The sequence below is a fragment of the Lepidochelys kempii genome, chromosome 1 (assembly GCF_965140265.1).
Source record: "Lepidochelys kempii isolate rLepKem1 chromosome 1, rLepKem1.hap2, whole genome shotgun sequence".
Classification (NCBI taxonomy): domain Eukaryota; kingdom Metazoa; phylum Chordata; order Testudines; family Cheloniidae; genus Lepidochelys; species Lepidochelys kempii.
The window spans coordinates 123,420,917-123,437,781 of record NC_133256.1 but is presented as its reverse complement, the minus strand read 5'-3'; positions in this window follow the sequence as shown (position 1 = coordinate 123,437,781).

Sequence of the window (16,865 nt, the reverse complement as noted above, 5' to 3'; positions counted from 1 at the left end):
GTTAATGGAGGAAGCAAACAGACACGATGAAGCGTCTGGTGCACCTGCAGGAAAGCCAACAAGAGCACAGACCCCCGCTGCATCCAGTGTGCAACCAGCTGCCCTCCTCCCCAAGTTCCATATCCTCCTCACCCAGCCACCTAAGAACGTCGGGGGGGGGGTGGGGGGACAGGCTCTGGGCACCCAGCCACTCCACTCCAGAGGATGGCCCAACCAACAGAAGGCTGTCATTCAAACAGTTTGATTTGTAGTGTGGCTACAATAAGCAATGTGGCCTTGTCCTTCCCTCCTCCCCCACCCCACCCTACCCGGGCTACCTTGTCAGTTATCTCCCTTTTTTTTTAATTAATAAAGAAAGAATGCATGGTTTCAAAACAATAGTTACTTTATTTCAAAGGGGGGAGGGTGGTTGGCTTACAGGGAATTAAAATCAACAAAGGGGGTGGGTTTGCATCAAGGAGAAATACACACAATTGTCACACCGAAGCCTGACCAGTCATGGAGCCAGTTTTCAAAGCCTCTCTGATGCGCAGCGCACCTTGCTGTGCTCTTCTAATTGCCCTGGTGTCTGGCTGCTCAAAATTGGAGACCAAGCGATTTGCATTAACCTCCCACCCCGCCATAAAAATCTCCCCCTTACTCTCACAGATATTGTGGAGCACACAGCAAGCAGCAATAACAATGGGAATGTTGGTTGCGCTGAGGTCTAACCTAGTCAGCAAACGGCGCCAGCAAGCTTTTAAACATCCAAAGGCACATTCTACCACCATTCTGCACTTGCTCAGCCTATAGTTGAACTGCTCCTGACTACTGTCCAGGCTGCCTGTGTACAGCTTCATGAGCCATGGGAGCAAGGGGTAGGCTGGGTCCCCTAGGATAACTATTGGCATTTCAACATCCCCAACGGTAATTTTCTGGTCTGGGAAGTAAGTCCCTTCTTGCAGCTGCTCGAACAGCCCAGAGTTCCTAAAGATGCGAGCGTCATGCACCTTTCCTGGCCATCCCACGTTGATGTCAGGGAAATGTCTCTTGTGATTGACCAGTGCTTGCAGCACCTTTGAGAAGTACCCCTTGCAGTTTTTGTACTTGTTGGCAAGGTGGTCCAGTGCAAAGATAGGGATATGCGTTCTGTCTATTGCCCCACCATAGTTAGGCCATTGCAGCAAAGCAATCCCCTATGACCTGCACATTTCCCAGAGTCACTACCCTTGATAATAGAACGTCAATGATTGCATTGGCTACTTGGATCACAACAGCCCCCACAGTAGATTTGCCCACTCCAAATTGATTCCCGACTGACCGGTAACAGTCAGGCGTAGCAAGTTTCCACAGGGCTATCGCCACTCACTTCTCAACTGTCAGGGAAGCTCTCATCTTGGTATTCCTGTGCTTCAGGACAGGGGAAAGCAACTCACAGAGTTCCAGGAAAGTGTCCTTACGCATGTGAAAGTTTCGCAGCCCCTGTGAATCATCCCATTCCTGCAACACTATGTGGTCCCACCATTCTGTGCTTGTTTGCCGGGCCCAAAATCGGTGTTCCACTATATCAACCAGCCCCACTGCCACCATGATGTCCCAATTGCCACAGCCCATGCTTTCAGGAATATCTGTGTCCATGTCCTCATCAAAATCGTCCTCGTGCTGGCGTCTCTTAGCCTGGTTCTGCACATACTCCAGGATAATGCACGAGATGTTTACAAAGCTCACAACAGCAGCAGTGAGCTGAGCAGGCTCCTTCTTGCCGTGGTATGGCATCTGCAGGAGAGCAGGAGAGCAGAGTTGCAGCGAAGCAGTGGATGATGACGGTTAGCAGTCATACTGCACCGTCTGCTGACAGCAGCACCAAGGACACAACAGTAGCGGTGACGGTGAGCTGAGCTGAGCGGGCTCCAGGCTTGCCGTGGTATGGCGTCTGCACGGAAAAAAGGCACAAAACAATTGTCTGACGTTGCTTTCATGGAGGGAGGGGCGACTGATGACATGTACCCAAAACCACCCACAGCAATGTTTTTGTCTCATCAGGCATTGGGAGCTTAACCCGGAATTCCAATGAGTGGCGGAGTGTAAAGGGACTAGCCGGGGCTTGACCCTCTCCGGGCAGCGGGGAGCCACACCGGCTCACTACACACAGCTGAGGATTGGGGAATTAGGTCGGCCGCGAAAGTCTTCCCTGGCGGCTCTTGTGGAGGCAGAAAATAAGTACAGTTATGCTGGGGCCCTAGGTCAGGGTGGGGTGACAATGGCTCAGGCTCTCAGGCAGGGGCTGCGCAATAATACTATCACCGTCGCAATATAAACAGTAGTAAGCCCCAGCCCTAGGTCAGGGCGGGGCAACACTGAGTCAGGAGCTCAGGCCCTCAGGCAGGGCTGAGCAGTGACAGTAGGGCCAAGCCTCCAAATGGCCTGGGAGAGGGGGAGACTGCCACCCACAAGTTGGGTGGCAGGGGGGACGCAGGCCCTCCCCTTCCACTGCGTCCCAGCCCGGGGCCCTAGCAGCAGTAGAAGACCCGCTGCTGGGTCAGTGGGGATCCTGACCGCAACACACTGACATGGGCTCTGGCAGAGTTACAGCCAGACTAGGGTCAGCTGTCCCCGAGCTACTTCCTAACTCCCCCTCTTGTGGAACCTGAGTCACAGTGGTGTCCTCCAAGGGGTCCAGCACCATGGGTTCCTCGGGGTAGCGGGCGAGCAGCAGGCCCAGTAACTGCTCTGGGCACATCCAGCAACTCCTCCAGGTAGTGGGCACAGGGCACATCTGGCAACTCCTCCGGGTAGCGGGCACAGGGCAGGTCTGGCCAGTTCTGGCATGCACCTTGGGCCCCAGGGGCTTCCCAGTCACAGGTTAGGCTGGAGGCATCTGGCCTCCCCAGCGGCTGGCCCTTCAGTGAGCTCTGAGGGCCTGCCTTTATACTTCTGGGTCGCCGCCTGACCCTCTGAGGAGCAGGCTCAGAGCTCCCTAGCTTCACCCACCCCGGCCTCTGGATGGGCTCATCCCTCTCCGGGGTGGCGGGGAGCCACACTGCCTCACTACACGGAGATTGTGGGAACTGTGGGATAGCTACCCACAGTGCACCGCTCCGTAAGTCAATGCTAGCCATGGTAGCGAGGACACACTCCGCCGACTTAATGCGCTTAGTGTGGACATACGCAATCGACTGTAAAAAATCGATTTCTAAAAATCAACTTCTATAAAATCGACCTAATTTCATAGTGTAGACATACCCTTAGAGACCTAAATTTAGGTTCCCACCTCTCGATGTAGTCACCTAAGTAAAGACTTAGGTATCTAACCTCAGGTCCCTACATTTGAAAATTTGGGCCTTTCTATTTGCTCTTTCTTCATTCAGAGTTTTTCTTATTCAAGTAAGTTAAACTGGGAACACTGTGCAGCTCCTATCCCCCATCCTGGCAGCTTTGAAGTGTTCAGGTAAAGCAAAGTAATTGGAAAGCTGTCCTGATGCAGCAACTGGGATGTCCCTTTACGTAAGGGAATACTTAAGTGGTGTAAAGCCTATGTAGCCGGCTCCAGCATTCGGGGAGGCAGAGCCATGGCTGGAGCTCCTTAAACTCCAATGGTCCTTACAGGACTGTTACTGGCAACCTAAGTAAGAGCACATCATAGCCATAGACTGCTGTAATTTACACAGGGGGCTGGGTTGGCTCCTGGCTGGTTCCAGAACCAGAGGAGCAAGAAAGCTGACTGAGCGCCACTTCCCCATTCCACACAAATCCTGCAGCAAGCACAGCTCAGCCAGACCCAGAAATCATGTCCTACATGTTTTGCAATATGTGTGCATGAAAAATACAGAGGTGCTGGAACCACTGGTTCAGGGGGTGCTGCAGTACCCCCTTTCTTGAAGTGATTTCCATTATATACAGGATAAAATATATCAGTAGTGTTTTTATATCATGAAACATGGCATGAAAAGAGACATCATGCTGAGAAAAGAAATGCAAACAACATGAGCAGAGGAGATAGCACCATCACGGAGTAATTCAGAGTGAAATCAAAACAATTTTTTTTGGTCACTAATGTAATTAAAGACTTCCTCAACACGGATACAAAGGGAGCATTTAATGTGAACTTTTGAAAAAGATTTAAAGGTTTAATATACCTCCAGAAGAAAAGAAAGGCATTTAAAAGGTGGCTTTTTTTTTCTTTTTTCTGGAAAGAAATAAAAGTCCAGAAATGGTTGGTGAAACTCCATAAAGCAGCTGGAACTTGTTAATAGACACACTCTACTGTGACCCGAGATGCAGGAATCTAACTGTGGATTTTTTACAGACATACTTTAAAACAAGTGCTGGCTGATACCACCCTGCTCTGCACAATTGAAATTTTGTGAAGACACTGTGGCACCAAGAGGAAATCAATTTTCCTTACTTTTAGGTATCAGGAAGAGCCCTTTTTATTAATCTTAAGCGGCAGCAGTGACTCAAGTCTTAAACTCCAGACAGTATTCTTTTCCCTGGTTCTAATGGTCCTAATGGTTCTCAGAGAGGCAAAAGTTAATAAATAATAATAGTAATTTCTTCCTCAACTATTGCTGACTTTAATACCATGTGAAAAAGATTAGACTAGAGAGAGCTGTTGTCTATTCAGATGAGCCCAAACAAATATACTGGAGCTGAACAGCCGTTTCAGACTCTGAGACATTGGAAATCCAGTCCTAGATCTAAATGTTGCAGGCTAAGCCCACCTTTAGTTTTAAACAATCAGGACTGGCTCTAGGCACTAGCAAAGCAAGCACGTGCTTGGGGCCACACAATTCCAGGGGTGGCATTCCGGCCATCCTTTTTTTTTTTGCTTGGGGCGGCAAAAAACCTAGAGCCGGCCCTGTAAACAATTGAATGTGACATGAAGTAAGCCTGGAGTATTTACAGACTCAGAATTAGTTTGCTACCCGTGCTACTATCTATTTGCTGGGGGTGAGTTCCTATTTCTTGCCATTCAGCCTATCACTACAAGTGTGGCAGAGTGGTCCAGTCGATGGAGCCTTAGCTGTGGATTCAGGAGACCAGCATTCTAGTACCAGCTCTTGCCACTGACTTGCTATGTGATCTTGGGCATTTTGTCTTTGTTTCCCCACCACACTTTCTCTGTCTTGTTTATTTAGATTGTAAGTCCTTCAAAGTAGGGGCTATTTTATGATGTGTACAGGGCCTAGCACGTTGGACCCTCTAGGTGCTACTGCAATACAAATCAATAATAATACAACTCTAGGAAAGGTGGGTACTTCCATAGCTGCAGGGGTTGAAACACTCACGTGAAGACTTCATTCCCATTAACGCTGCTTGCCACGGGTGTTACTGTTGTTGTTTCCCCCCGCCCCTCTCCTGCTGGGAATAGCTCACCTTACCTGATCACTCTGGTTACAGTGTGTATGGTAACACCCATTGTTTCATGTTCTCTATGTATATAAAATCTCCCCACTGTATTTTCTACTGCATGCATCCGATGAAGTGAGCTGTAGCTCACGAAAGCTCATGCTCAAATAAATTGGTTAGTCTCTAAGGTGCCACAAGTCCTCCTTTTCTTTTTGTGGATACAGACTAACACGGCTGCTACTCTGAAAGCTGTTAACAATGTTATTGCAGCACCCGGGATAGGCTGATGTGAAGCAAGCCTGTTGTCTTGTCAACTTCTTATTTGGACGAGTATCAGCATCACAGAAGCCACCACCACAACTGGCAGCCTTGCAGTCAGTGTCAGCAGAGAGGCAAAGAACTGAAAACCCAGCTATTATCTGACCTCTAAGAAAGGTCATTCAAGGTTGGGGTTAAGGCACAAATCAGGGAGGTAATATGGGGAAGCTTGCACTGCAGGGGCTTTTCCTATACCTGTTCTACACAGAAGACTTCAGTCTCCAGGGCTGTCAGTTTCCTTCACAAGCACTAAATTCAGACAAACGGTTAAGAAAAAAATGTTAAACTACCAAACCATAAATAGAAAAAGGTGTTAAATTACTTGTGGCCTCATTCCTTTTCTCTCCCTGACAAGCAGAAATGTAGCAGGAGTTACAAACTAAGACATTGTTAAACTTTTCTTGAATCCATTTTTTTTTTATTTAGGTTACTTATAAAAGATTTGATGAACTGGTTAGGAATACATAATTAACTGTATGAACCACCAGGACGGGAGAGAATAATGATTCTCTCTCTCTCGCTCCCTCCACACACACATTCCCATTTAAATGAATGAGCCTATTCATATGAATGGAAGTTTTATGGGTTTATTAGGTTTGGACCCTAGTCAGAGTTAAGCTGTACATAGCAGACAAATGTCTCACCTGCAGTACCTGTCAGCCTATTCGCCTGGTCCTGAGCACCCAAAATTCCTGTTATCAATGGGCCACATCCTGAAGTCCTTACCCAGTCCTAAAATGGGCAACATTATTTTTGCCTTAAATAAAAGGTGCTGGTGCTCAGCACCTCTTTAGGGGCCAGGTTGTGCCTTCCCACAGAAATGGACAGGGAGAGAGGGGGCGAGGAATTCCATCAGGTTCCCCTTTCATAGGTTCCTCACAATTTTTCTCTCAGGGTGGGTTGGCACCCCTTCTTCCAGAAGAAGCAGAGGGTCTGGCCCCTAGCCCAAGCCCTTGCCAGCCCTAAGCAGATCCATGGGAGGCCCAGGGCCATCTGTCCCCATTCTGCCCTCTGGCCCACTGCAGCTTATACTTTAATGGAGTGTTCCAAGGCCCAGAGGTTGCTTTGCAGCCTCAGGGAATTATACAGCCTGAAGCCATATTTCTTGAAGAAATGTCTCACTCAGATACTACAAGATACTAGTCTTGTTTTCTGTCCCAACCTCATAGAATAGGCTTCCTCAATAGGGAAGTAGCAGCTTCTTTCTCTGTGCCAGCAGATGGGTTCTCCTAAGGTAGAAGAAGCTTCTCTTCCTCTTTCTGGCTGGCCCCTAGCTCCCCAACAGGGCCACACGAAGGTGTATCACTGTTACTGAAAAATTACCTATTTTTATTTCTTGATCTTTTTTCTGATGGTAAGGGTTTGTTTGTGCCAGACCCCATGAGGATGTACAAGGGGATGGAATGGATTCATGTTGCTCTTTAGCATGACAGGTTATTGCTAATACCAAATGCTGTCCGTATTCTTGCTGGTGTTCTTGCAGAAAGAAAGAAAGAAAGAAAGAAAGAAAGAAAGAAAGAAAGAAAGAAAGAAAGAAAGAAAGAAAGAAAGAAAAAGCAAGAGATGCTTTCCCTCCATAACTTCCACTCAAGAAAGGATTTACAGGATTGAGAGAGTTTCTAAGAATTTGTAATTAAATACAATAGATTAGGGGCCTGTGGCATTACAGCTTAATTTGGCCATCGATCAACATTTCATAACCCTTAAGCACATTATCTTGACCAGCGATGCGAAATGTGAATGAACTGGAACTCTGACAAGGTTGAGCCCCCGAGAGAGAGACAGAGAGAGAGAGAGCAAGCAAAAGAAAGAAAAGGGTGGAAAGAAAACTTGCCGAAAAGGGATCTGAAAGAAGAAATAGAATTACTCTATCTAATGTTGGTAAATAAGATAAATGGACATTGGCATTGCACGTTTTATTATCGTTAGGGTTGTAGAAACAGATTTTCTTTGAGAGGGAGAAAAAAAGCTCTATCATTGAACATTAGCGTAGATTCAGGTCAGGGTGTGATCTGAAGGAAATCTCAGCTGAAATTTGAATGTATGACATAACAAAAAAAAGGTGATAGGCCTACAGGCTGAAACACCTATTAAAAAAGGAAAGACTTGGGGCTTTATTCTGCCCTCAGGGTACTTTTTCTTGCTAGCATCATCCTCTGGGCTGCCAGCTACATGAAGGAGAGAAAAGATGGTGAGAATGAGGTTGAGGCCATAGCCTACCCTATCTCTGCACATACCGATAGGAGAGAACTGAGCAGAGCTGAGATCCTCAGGAGACATTCTACCTGAGTCAGACAGATTTTCTTCCAGAGGGGCTTTTGCTGCAGCACAACCACAACCGCATCCCCTTCACCAGGGACCAGAGCCACAATCTAGCTGTAAAGCAGATTTCAGGGCTTTGTTAGTAAACTCTTCGCCTGACCATCTGCCCTGAGAAGGGCTTCAACACCTGGAAGACTGGATCTCCATTCCCATCCAGAAATGGTCTAAGCATTTCCAATGCTGAGCCCTTGTTTTATGACATATTGAAAAACTAACGTCAGGGAAAATATGTTTAAAAGAAAAGCTATGTTGGAGTACTTGTGACAATATCAGCTGTATCACATACGTAGTAAGGAGAGATTCTTTTTTTTTAGCCTGGAGGGGTTTCTTAGACCATGATTTTGTTGCTTTAGAGCTTTTGAACTTGTGCTTTCTTTCTTTTTATATTAAGTTCATTCCTACACATTTAATGACATATTTTCACCGTGGAATTTGCTTTTAAATACCAGTATTATATCATATTTCTATTCAGGAATGCACAGGTTGCATCACTGCTAGTCTCACTGGGTAGAGGAAGGAAGGATTTCCACCTTCAGGGTATCTTATTTCTTGGTGCGAAAAGGTTTTTTTAAGTTTGTAAGTGTCTATGAAACAGACACAGGTATAGCATGGTATTTCTGCTATTTCCAGGAATAGAAATGACATTTCATTGATGGAAATGCTGATTTGTTGATCTTGAGACGCTATTTCTAAAACCCCTGTCTCCTGTACGCAAAATCTTCAGACCTGAATTGTCCATACATAAGGATGGCATGTATAGATTGACACTGTCAACCACTATTTTATTAGTGGCATGTTTCAGGAATATCCATTTGTAGAGTATGGAATGACCTTGCAGTTAAGTTTCCAGCCACATCAAAGTTCATTATAACTTTTTTGTAAAAATTACTTCTGTTAGCCCCAGATTTTGAAAACCTTAAAAATGACACAATAAAAGCTATAACTTGCCCCACAAACCCCATAAATTGGGAAATGTGAGAGAGTTTAGGTTAGTGGCCTGAACACAGAACTGGGACAAGGAATACCTGTGTCCTAATCTTGGCTTTCACACAGCCTCCTTTGGAAAGCTCGCATAACCTCTGTGCCTCGGTTTCCCCATCTGTAGTAAGATAATGGATACTACAGAAAGATGTTATAATGATTAATTATGAAATGTTTGTAAAGCACTTTGAAGGTGAAAAGTTCTGAATAATGCTATTACTCTCTGTGGATGAAATTCACTCCTGTGCACAAGAACTATGTACACTTCAGCCCCGTTGTAGGAATTACACTACTAGAAAGCTCTTGTTTCAGTCCCCCAGTAGAGCTAGGTGCATACTACAAGAAAACCTTCATGAACATTGGTTCAAATGACAGCTGTGAATTCATGCTGATGATCTGTGCAAATGTTTTCATTCATTTTCTACAAACAATCAGAATTAAATCAGATTTTTTTCACAAATATTTGCAAGAACACAACGTGTTGTGAATGTCATGTGTGTATGAATTAGCATCCATAGTCACAGTGCAAGTGTTTGGCAGTCTTAATTAAAAGTGTCTGTGGGTTTGGAAGTCATCCACTCAGAAAGCAGAAACTGTACCACGTGACCACGTTCTATGTGAACAATAGCACATACTCTAAGGATTAGTCATAGCAAATAGCAGTGGTTTGTGATCCATAAGCTGAAATATGTTATTGTTCACATAAACCAAAGGTTCTCATACTGTGGTCCATGAAACCTTTCATGGTGGTCCAAAGAATTAAATATTTTGAGAACTAAGTAGTTGGGGTATTGGATTGTGGGAGGGAAGCAGATCCGCAGTAAGATCTGCCTCCAGTGAAGTGATCTGCAAAATGAAGAGGATGGAAAACCACTAGCATAAGCATGTTAACAATAGCTGTGAGAGGTGTGACCTGCCAGGTGTTACTAGGACTGACCCAAAAACAAGAATTTGATTACACACAAAAAATCTGAGGTTTTGGCATTTGCTTTGTTCCACATAGGAACAAGTGTTCCATTTGTGTGACTGGAGAAGAGTGCCATGAGCCTTTGGAAAGCAGATATTCCTTGGAAGTTGGACTAAGAACTTCCCCCGCCCACACACCACCACCCTTATCTCTCAGAAGGGGCAAGGTGCTCCTGCTGCTGCTTAGAAAAGTCCTAGGAGAGAAGTTGTCCATGCCACTCCTCCTGTCTCAGGGGATCCGGCCACCACTATTCCAAGAGAAGGGTAGGGGTATTGGAGTGGAGCAATGGGGGACTACAAGGATATTGAGGGAAGAACTTATTTTCAGGCGACACTGCCTCCTAGTTCTTGGTGTCAATATGTATTTGTATTATATCGAACAGAGCTAATTCCGCACCCTCTACAGGCCCAGTTTGTAATACGGGAATGATTTAGGTGCCCATGGATCATCCTTTTACCATCAGCGAGTCACCTGAAGGTGGGCTAAATCAGATTTCTTGGCTGGACTGAATCACAACTCCCTCCTATAGGGAGCTCCCAGCACATGTCATGTTTCCCCTTCCTCAGGCCAGAAAGTAGCAAAAGAGAAGTAGATCTTCAGGTCCGAGACTTAGAATGACCAGCACTTTGCCAGCAATGTGTACAAACAGGGAAGTATGAGGTAATTGGCAGAGGGAAGAGATGGGTGGAAAGCATGAGGATTTCTTTCTATCTTTGCACTCATTGGAGGTGAAGAGCCATTTTGTTCAGGAGAGTAGGAGAAACTGGGAGGGAGGGAAAGGGGGAAGAGCAGGTAAAAAAACAGAGCTCTTGCTGCAGGGAGGGAGAGGGGGATATGGATTCATGTTCCTCGGATTAGAACTTTTAGGTTCTGAAAGCTAAATAGCATGAAAATATTAAAGCAAAATTCTGACACTGATGAAAGCAATAAAAATGTAACCCTTTGCCAGTTGGTGTCAGCAGCAACAAGGGACAGGTTCAATAATCAGGGTCTTGTCTTCTCATTACAAAACAAACTGGCTTGAGCCCCCACTTAGAAATCTGAGAAAACGAAAACACCATCCCTGGATGCCTCTAAGAAGCAATACTTCCCCTTCTCTCAAGAACTGAGTCTGTGTATAACAAAATAAAGGTTGATTAATAGAAAAGGGAACACAGCATTAATTTGGGGAAAAAGTATACAAACAATAAGTATACACCTGCCTCACAGTATTCTGAGCAGTGTCCTTTGCCTCCGTTTCCCACCTTGCGATGTGAAAGTCCAAGGGGCAAATGTCCATTTACCATGCTGCTCGTCTTTTCCCTCCACTGCATCCCTCACTCACAGTTTGTTGTCCAAGCACAGGGAAGTCCCAGAATCCAGGGATGCATTCACCTCCCACCCTGAGGGGGATGGTGGTCAAATGATGCTTCTGTTGCTGTCGCCTCTGCTCACCACTGCCTTTAGTTCTGAGGTTCCATTGCTGAGCCCAGTTCTTAGTGATTTTACGGGGTGGTGGGGAACCTCACTGCTACTACCTCCTTTGTGTTGTTTTCCATCACGACACTGTCCCCCTACAAGGTCTAAGGCTTAGCCCTTTAGACCAGCTTTATCAGCTCTAGTAATCACTGAGGAGAAACAAGGACTTTCCATTGAGTCTCAACAGCTCTGTCATTAAACACTAGAGGGAGAGAATCAAATAGCATCTAAGGCCTTTTGAACAAAAGCAACAAAAATGATTAAAGGGCTAGAAACCATGACCTATGAGGGAAGATTGAAAAAACTGGGTTTGTTTAGTCTGGAGAAGAGAAGACTGAGAGGGGACATGATAACAGTTTTCAAATACATAAAAGGTTGTTACAAGGAGGAGGGAGAGAAATTGTTCTTCTTAACCTCTGAGGATAGGACAAGAAACAATGGGCTTAAATTGCAGCAAGGGCAGTTTAGGTTGGACATTAGGAAAAGCTTCTAAACTGTCAGAGTGGTTAAGCACTGGAATAAATTGCCCAGGGGGGTTGGGGAATCGCCATCATTGGGGATTTTTAAGAGCAGGTTGGACAAACACCTGTCAGGAATAGTCTAGATAATACTTAGTCCTGCCACAAGTGTAGAGGACTGGACTAGATGACCTCTCAAGGTCCCTTCCAGTACTATGATTCCATAAAAGTCCCCACCCTCTCTATCCCTCACTTGGGTTTGGCATCACTACCCCAAGCTTAGCAAGTGAGGTTCAGTTAGGGTGACCCCTTCAAATAGGGCATAATAAGTACAGTTCTGCTACCCTTTACATACAATAAAGATAACATTCCATTACCCGTGTATCCAAGACTTAAGTGAATTTTACAGCAAAAATTGATTACTTTGGTAAAATAGGTCTGATTGCTGATCACCTAGGCAAAGTAGGTGTGTCTATGCAAATACAGTCTACTCCTGAGGTCTTTTCCCACAGTTCATTAATAGATGGCAGGAGAAAGCTTATTCAGACCACTGGTTTATACAATTTTTATGGCCCATTGTAATCTATTCCTTATTCATTAAACCAGAGTCCTCTAAGGAATGTTGCAAATGCTGTATTTTGCATTTGGGTCTCTGAGATTGCTAAAGTATGTGGAAAATCACACACGGTCAGACAATTCCCAATTGACTATGCAGCTGAGGAGGCTCATGAATGCTAGTTACTCCAGGAAGTGATACAGAACAAAGAGCGCTCACTGAATTTGCCTGTCTGAGATGACATAACATGAATAATTAGGGTATTATGAACAACCTCACACTTTTGTTACAACCATTTGGGGAGAGGGGATTACTAGCATAGATCGATTAGACCCACATATTTACCAGCCTAATACATTTCTTTGTAGGATAGCAGAAATCTCAAAAGAGCAACAATGTTGCATGTAAGCTGCTGATAGCTCCTCAGATGCATAGATTATTCAATTTTTTGATGATATGCATATGTCAGTCTTAAAGCAAAATTGAGCCCTTAGGGCAAAATTTTCCTCTCAGATCCACACATCAATGGGAGTTCCACTCATGTAGGGAGAACAGACTATTGGAGTTGAGGGCTGCTGTGTGGATCGGAATGGAGAATTTTGTACGTAATGTTTATTTTTTAAATGTTACATTTAAAATATAAATATAATTTGTTGTAGAAATAAGGATTTTAATGATATCTGGAGGTGATCTTCCAGCATCTCAGCAAAAATACCCATGCAGACAAACATAAACCAATGTTCACTTGCATTATGTCTGCAAAATGTACCCTAGCAAAAGCTAAAGACCTTGAATTTCAGCCTCCCTCTGAAATGGTGGACATCTTCAGTGGGAATCTCAGTAATGAAAAGCACTTTAGGTTAACAACCCCAGTGGTGACGAGTTGTTTAAAGGATCAACTCTGAGAAATCCTTGAAAAACGACAAGTCATCACCAACAAGAACATATCCAAATGAGAACTCTTAATAATAGTAAATAGTATTAATACTTAGCTCTAATGTAGTTCCTTTCATCCATTGATCTCAAAGCACTTTACAAAAGAAGCTAAGTTTATATTTCCAACCATTTAAAATCTTTCACTTGGGAATATTCTGGTGATTTTAGGAGGGAGAATAGTTATCACGTCTATTCTAGTTTAGTCTCTATAGGTTCTTATGCCATAGTATAGCATTACTGTAGTATCTGAGCACCCTCCAGTAGCACATTAAGGGACAATCTGTCACCTTTTGTTTGTTATCTCATCCTTTTACCAGAGGGAGCAGCATGTGCAGTGGAGTGTTTTGTTTTTGGTAGCGTTTTGATTTGGTTTTGTGTTTATTTATTTTTTTTAATTTTTATTAATATACCTGTTGCTATGTGTTTATATTACAGGTGAGGAGAAAGAAATGTGCTGTACACTTGGAGAGAAGGTGCTGAAGTTTGTGATGGTCCTTAGTTCCTGGGGAGTACAGTCTACAGTCTCGGTCCACCCCCTGGGGAAGGTTCTCTCTCCCGAACAGAAGAGTTTTACCCTTATTGTAGAGAGTTCTATTGTGCTGGAAGGGCATATTTGTCTACTACAATCTTCACGTCAGAGCTATCAATTGTCTCTTAGGTATCTTGGGCTCAGGCTATAGGGTGCTTTGAAGATAAGGACCAAGACCTTGAACTTGATTCTAAATGCTATAGGAAGCCAGAGTGGAGAGTAGAGAACAGGTCTGAAATGAAGAGAAACCACTGCCATGAAACCAGGACAAAATTATTGTAAACCCCACTTGGACTTTGCCAACTCCTGGGACTCCAGACTGAGCCTCCAGAGGTTCAGTCCCACCCTAGGGACTACCACAACAATGGTTACCAGAACCCTGTAACACTATTACCCAGCACACTTGGAGTCAGGGTTGGGCCCAGGATGGACTAGAAACTCCTGTGGAGGCCAATAGGGAGGCTTCTGCACAGGTGACCTGGACTAGCAGTTTGCTGAGACAATGATGAGATAGGGCTGCTCAGCCCTTCCGTGGGAGGGAACAGCCTGACTCAGAGACGAAGACACTAGTTTGAAGTGTTGAGTTTGGGAGCTGAAAGAGAAGCAAAATGGTTCAGGGAGTCTCTGATTAATCCCATTCTCCACACAAGGAGTCTTCAAACTGCTGTCAGATCTAGTGCATGGATCAGACAGCTCCAGTCCTGCAGAGACCAGCATCCAGAGTGACAGGTATATGACCTGGTGTCAGCTACCGAGATCCAGCTGAGACCTCTACAGGAGACCAGACCAGGGAGCTGAAACCCTGGTAATAGCTAGGAGAAGACCCGGTCCCACCCATGGCTGAAGACATAGAAAGGGGACCCTTCTTGTTTAAGCCAGTCAATGTTCACAGTGCTGCAGCATTCATTTCTGGACTCATCCACAGGATACCATCTGCCTGGGAAAAGGCCATGGAGGGAGTTAGGAGCTGGTATGAGTTGTGAGGGTTGGCAGTAGTGGAGACAGATTTTGCAACAGGAGGTGGGGGGTCATATGGGTCATTAGTGGTGCCACCTTCTTTAATTATACCTATTGACTTTGCTTTTTAAAAAAAAAACACATCCTCCCTCTTCAGAAGAATCTCCCGGGACCCCAGTACAGAAATTAATTAACCATTTTGTTTCATTTTCCAAACCAACAAGAGTTGCATAGGTTCTTCTTCTTCTATCCTCGGTCCCCTCTATACAGGGTTGGCTTTTTGAGTCCCTCTTCTCCATTCCAGTCTGCCCTGAAGATTTCCTTGGAAACTCCACAGCTAATCAAATCCTTTTGTCTGACATCCATCTAGTCTTCCAACCCTTCTTTTACCCTCCGCTTTTGAGTTTAACATACTATTTCTTATATATTGTTCTCATCTTCTTTTCAGAACCAGCTAATTCCCTCAGCTTTTCTATAATTGGTGCCGCCTTCACACTTCCCCTAATTCATTCATTCTGAACATGGTCCATCCTTGTAACTCCAAGCATCCATCTTAACATTCCCCTGTATTCAAGATCTGCACCTGGTTCTTCCTCAGTGCCCAGCATTCAGAGCCATACAGAAGTGCAGGCCTACTTACCATCTTGTGGATCTTACTTTTCAATTTGATAGGTATTATTCTATGGTAGATCATTCCTCTCCCTTCTCTCCATTTAGTCCATGTCTTGCCTATGCTGCTTATAAGTTCGTAGCTGAGTTCACTGTTATCCTGTATTATTGTACTTGAATTTCTGTCTCTTTGGTAATGGGTGGCTCCCCAGAGTTACAGTTTCTTTGTCTTCCTGCAGAGTATCATTAAATCTAGAGATCATATACTCTGTTTTATTTCCACTGATTTTCATGCCCTTTCTTTCAAGTACACAACCCCATCTCTCTAAATCTTCTATGATAGCCTCTTTGTTCTCCCCCACAAGAACCACTTTGCCTGCAAAAAGCATGCACCAGGTTGTCACTCTCTGGATGCTGCATTGCCACTATCCAGTTTTGCTTTCTCAGCGGTGACAGCCTAAGACTACAACTCTCACAGAAAGGGCAAATGTAGCTAGCTATTTACAAGTAAAGTGAACAGACTTGTATGCATGCAGTTAAAGTTTTAAACATGGTGTAATCAAGTGGATTCAATGGCAGATGTAGCCTCCCTATTCAATGGGTGGACTCTTCTGCCGCCATCACCTTCTCCTCTTCCTCCTCACCCTGATGAGGGGGCATCAACCACTCGCAGCAGAACCTTCTACCCCAGCACTGCAGCCCTAATCCCAGCCTGGTGCAGAGATGAGGCTGGGCGGAAGCAAGCTTGGGCCACATCTGAGTTAATGGCATTGCAACATGGCACAGTGGGTTGCAGCACCACTGGACCCTGTGTACCATGTTGCAACACCCAGAGCAGGGAGCCAGGACTAGCCCTCCAGGACAGGAGCCTCCATTGCCGGGTGAGTGCAGGATGAGCTGATTCTCCATCCTGTGGGAAAATCTGTGTCATACAGTTCCTTTTGCCAATTACATAATACTCTTCAAAAGGTGACACAGAGACCTAAAAGGCACCATTAGCTCTGCCACTGAGCATTGGCAGGTTGGGGGAAAAGTTGATTTGTTAATGTTTAGCACTTATTAGTTAACCCTAAACTTTTACTTCCCCACATCCTCTTTTCCTGCTCCCAATAAAGTCTACCTTTGTTCAATTGTTATTTTTGGCATGTGTCATTTCTTTGCTTTGTTGCTGTATTTTATTGTTTCATTGTGTACTGGGCCTTATTCTCCTTACCGATCTGTAGCATTATTCATTCTCTCAAGGGACAGCACCCCTTGCGTACCAGGCACAGTGAGGAGTCACTTTGGTTGGAGGCACCAGGGGTCAGAGAAAAGAACCCAGGACCCAACCCAAGCAAGGAGAGGGGGAAAGCCACTCCGATTAGCAGGCGCCATAGAGGAGGCTTGAGCCAGGCCTCAGGGGATGGGCTATACTGTAAAAAAAGAATATCCTCTCGGTAACAGGAT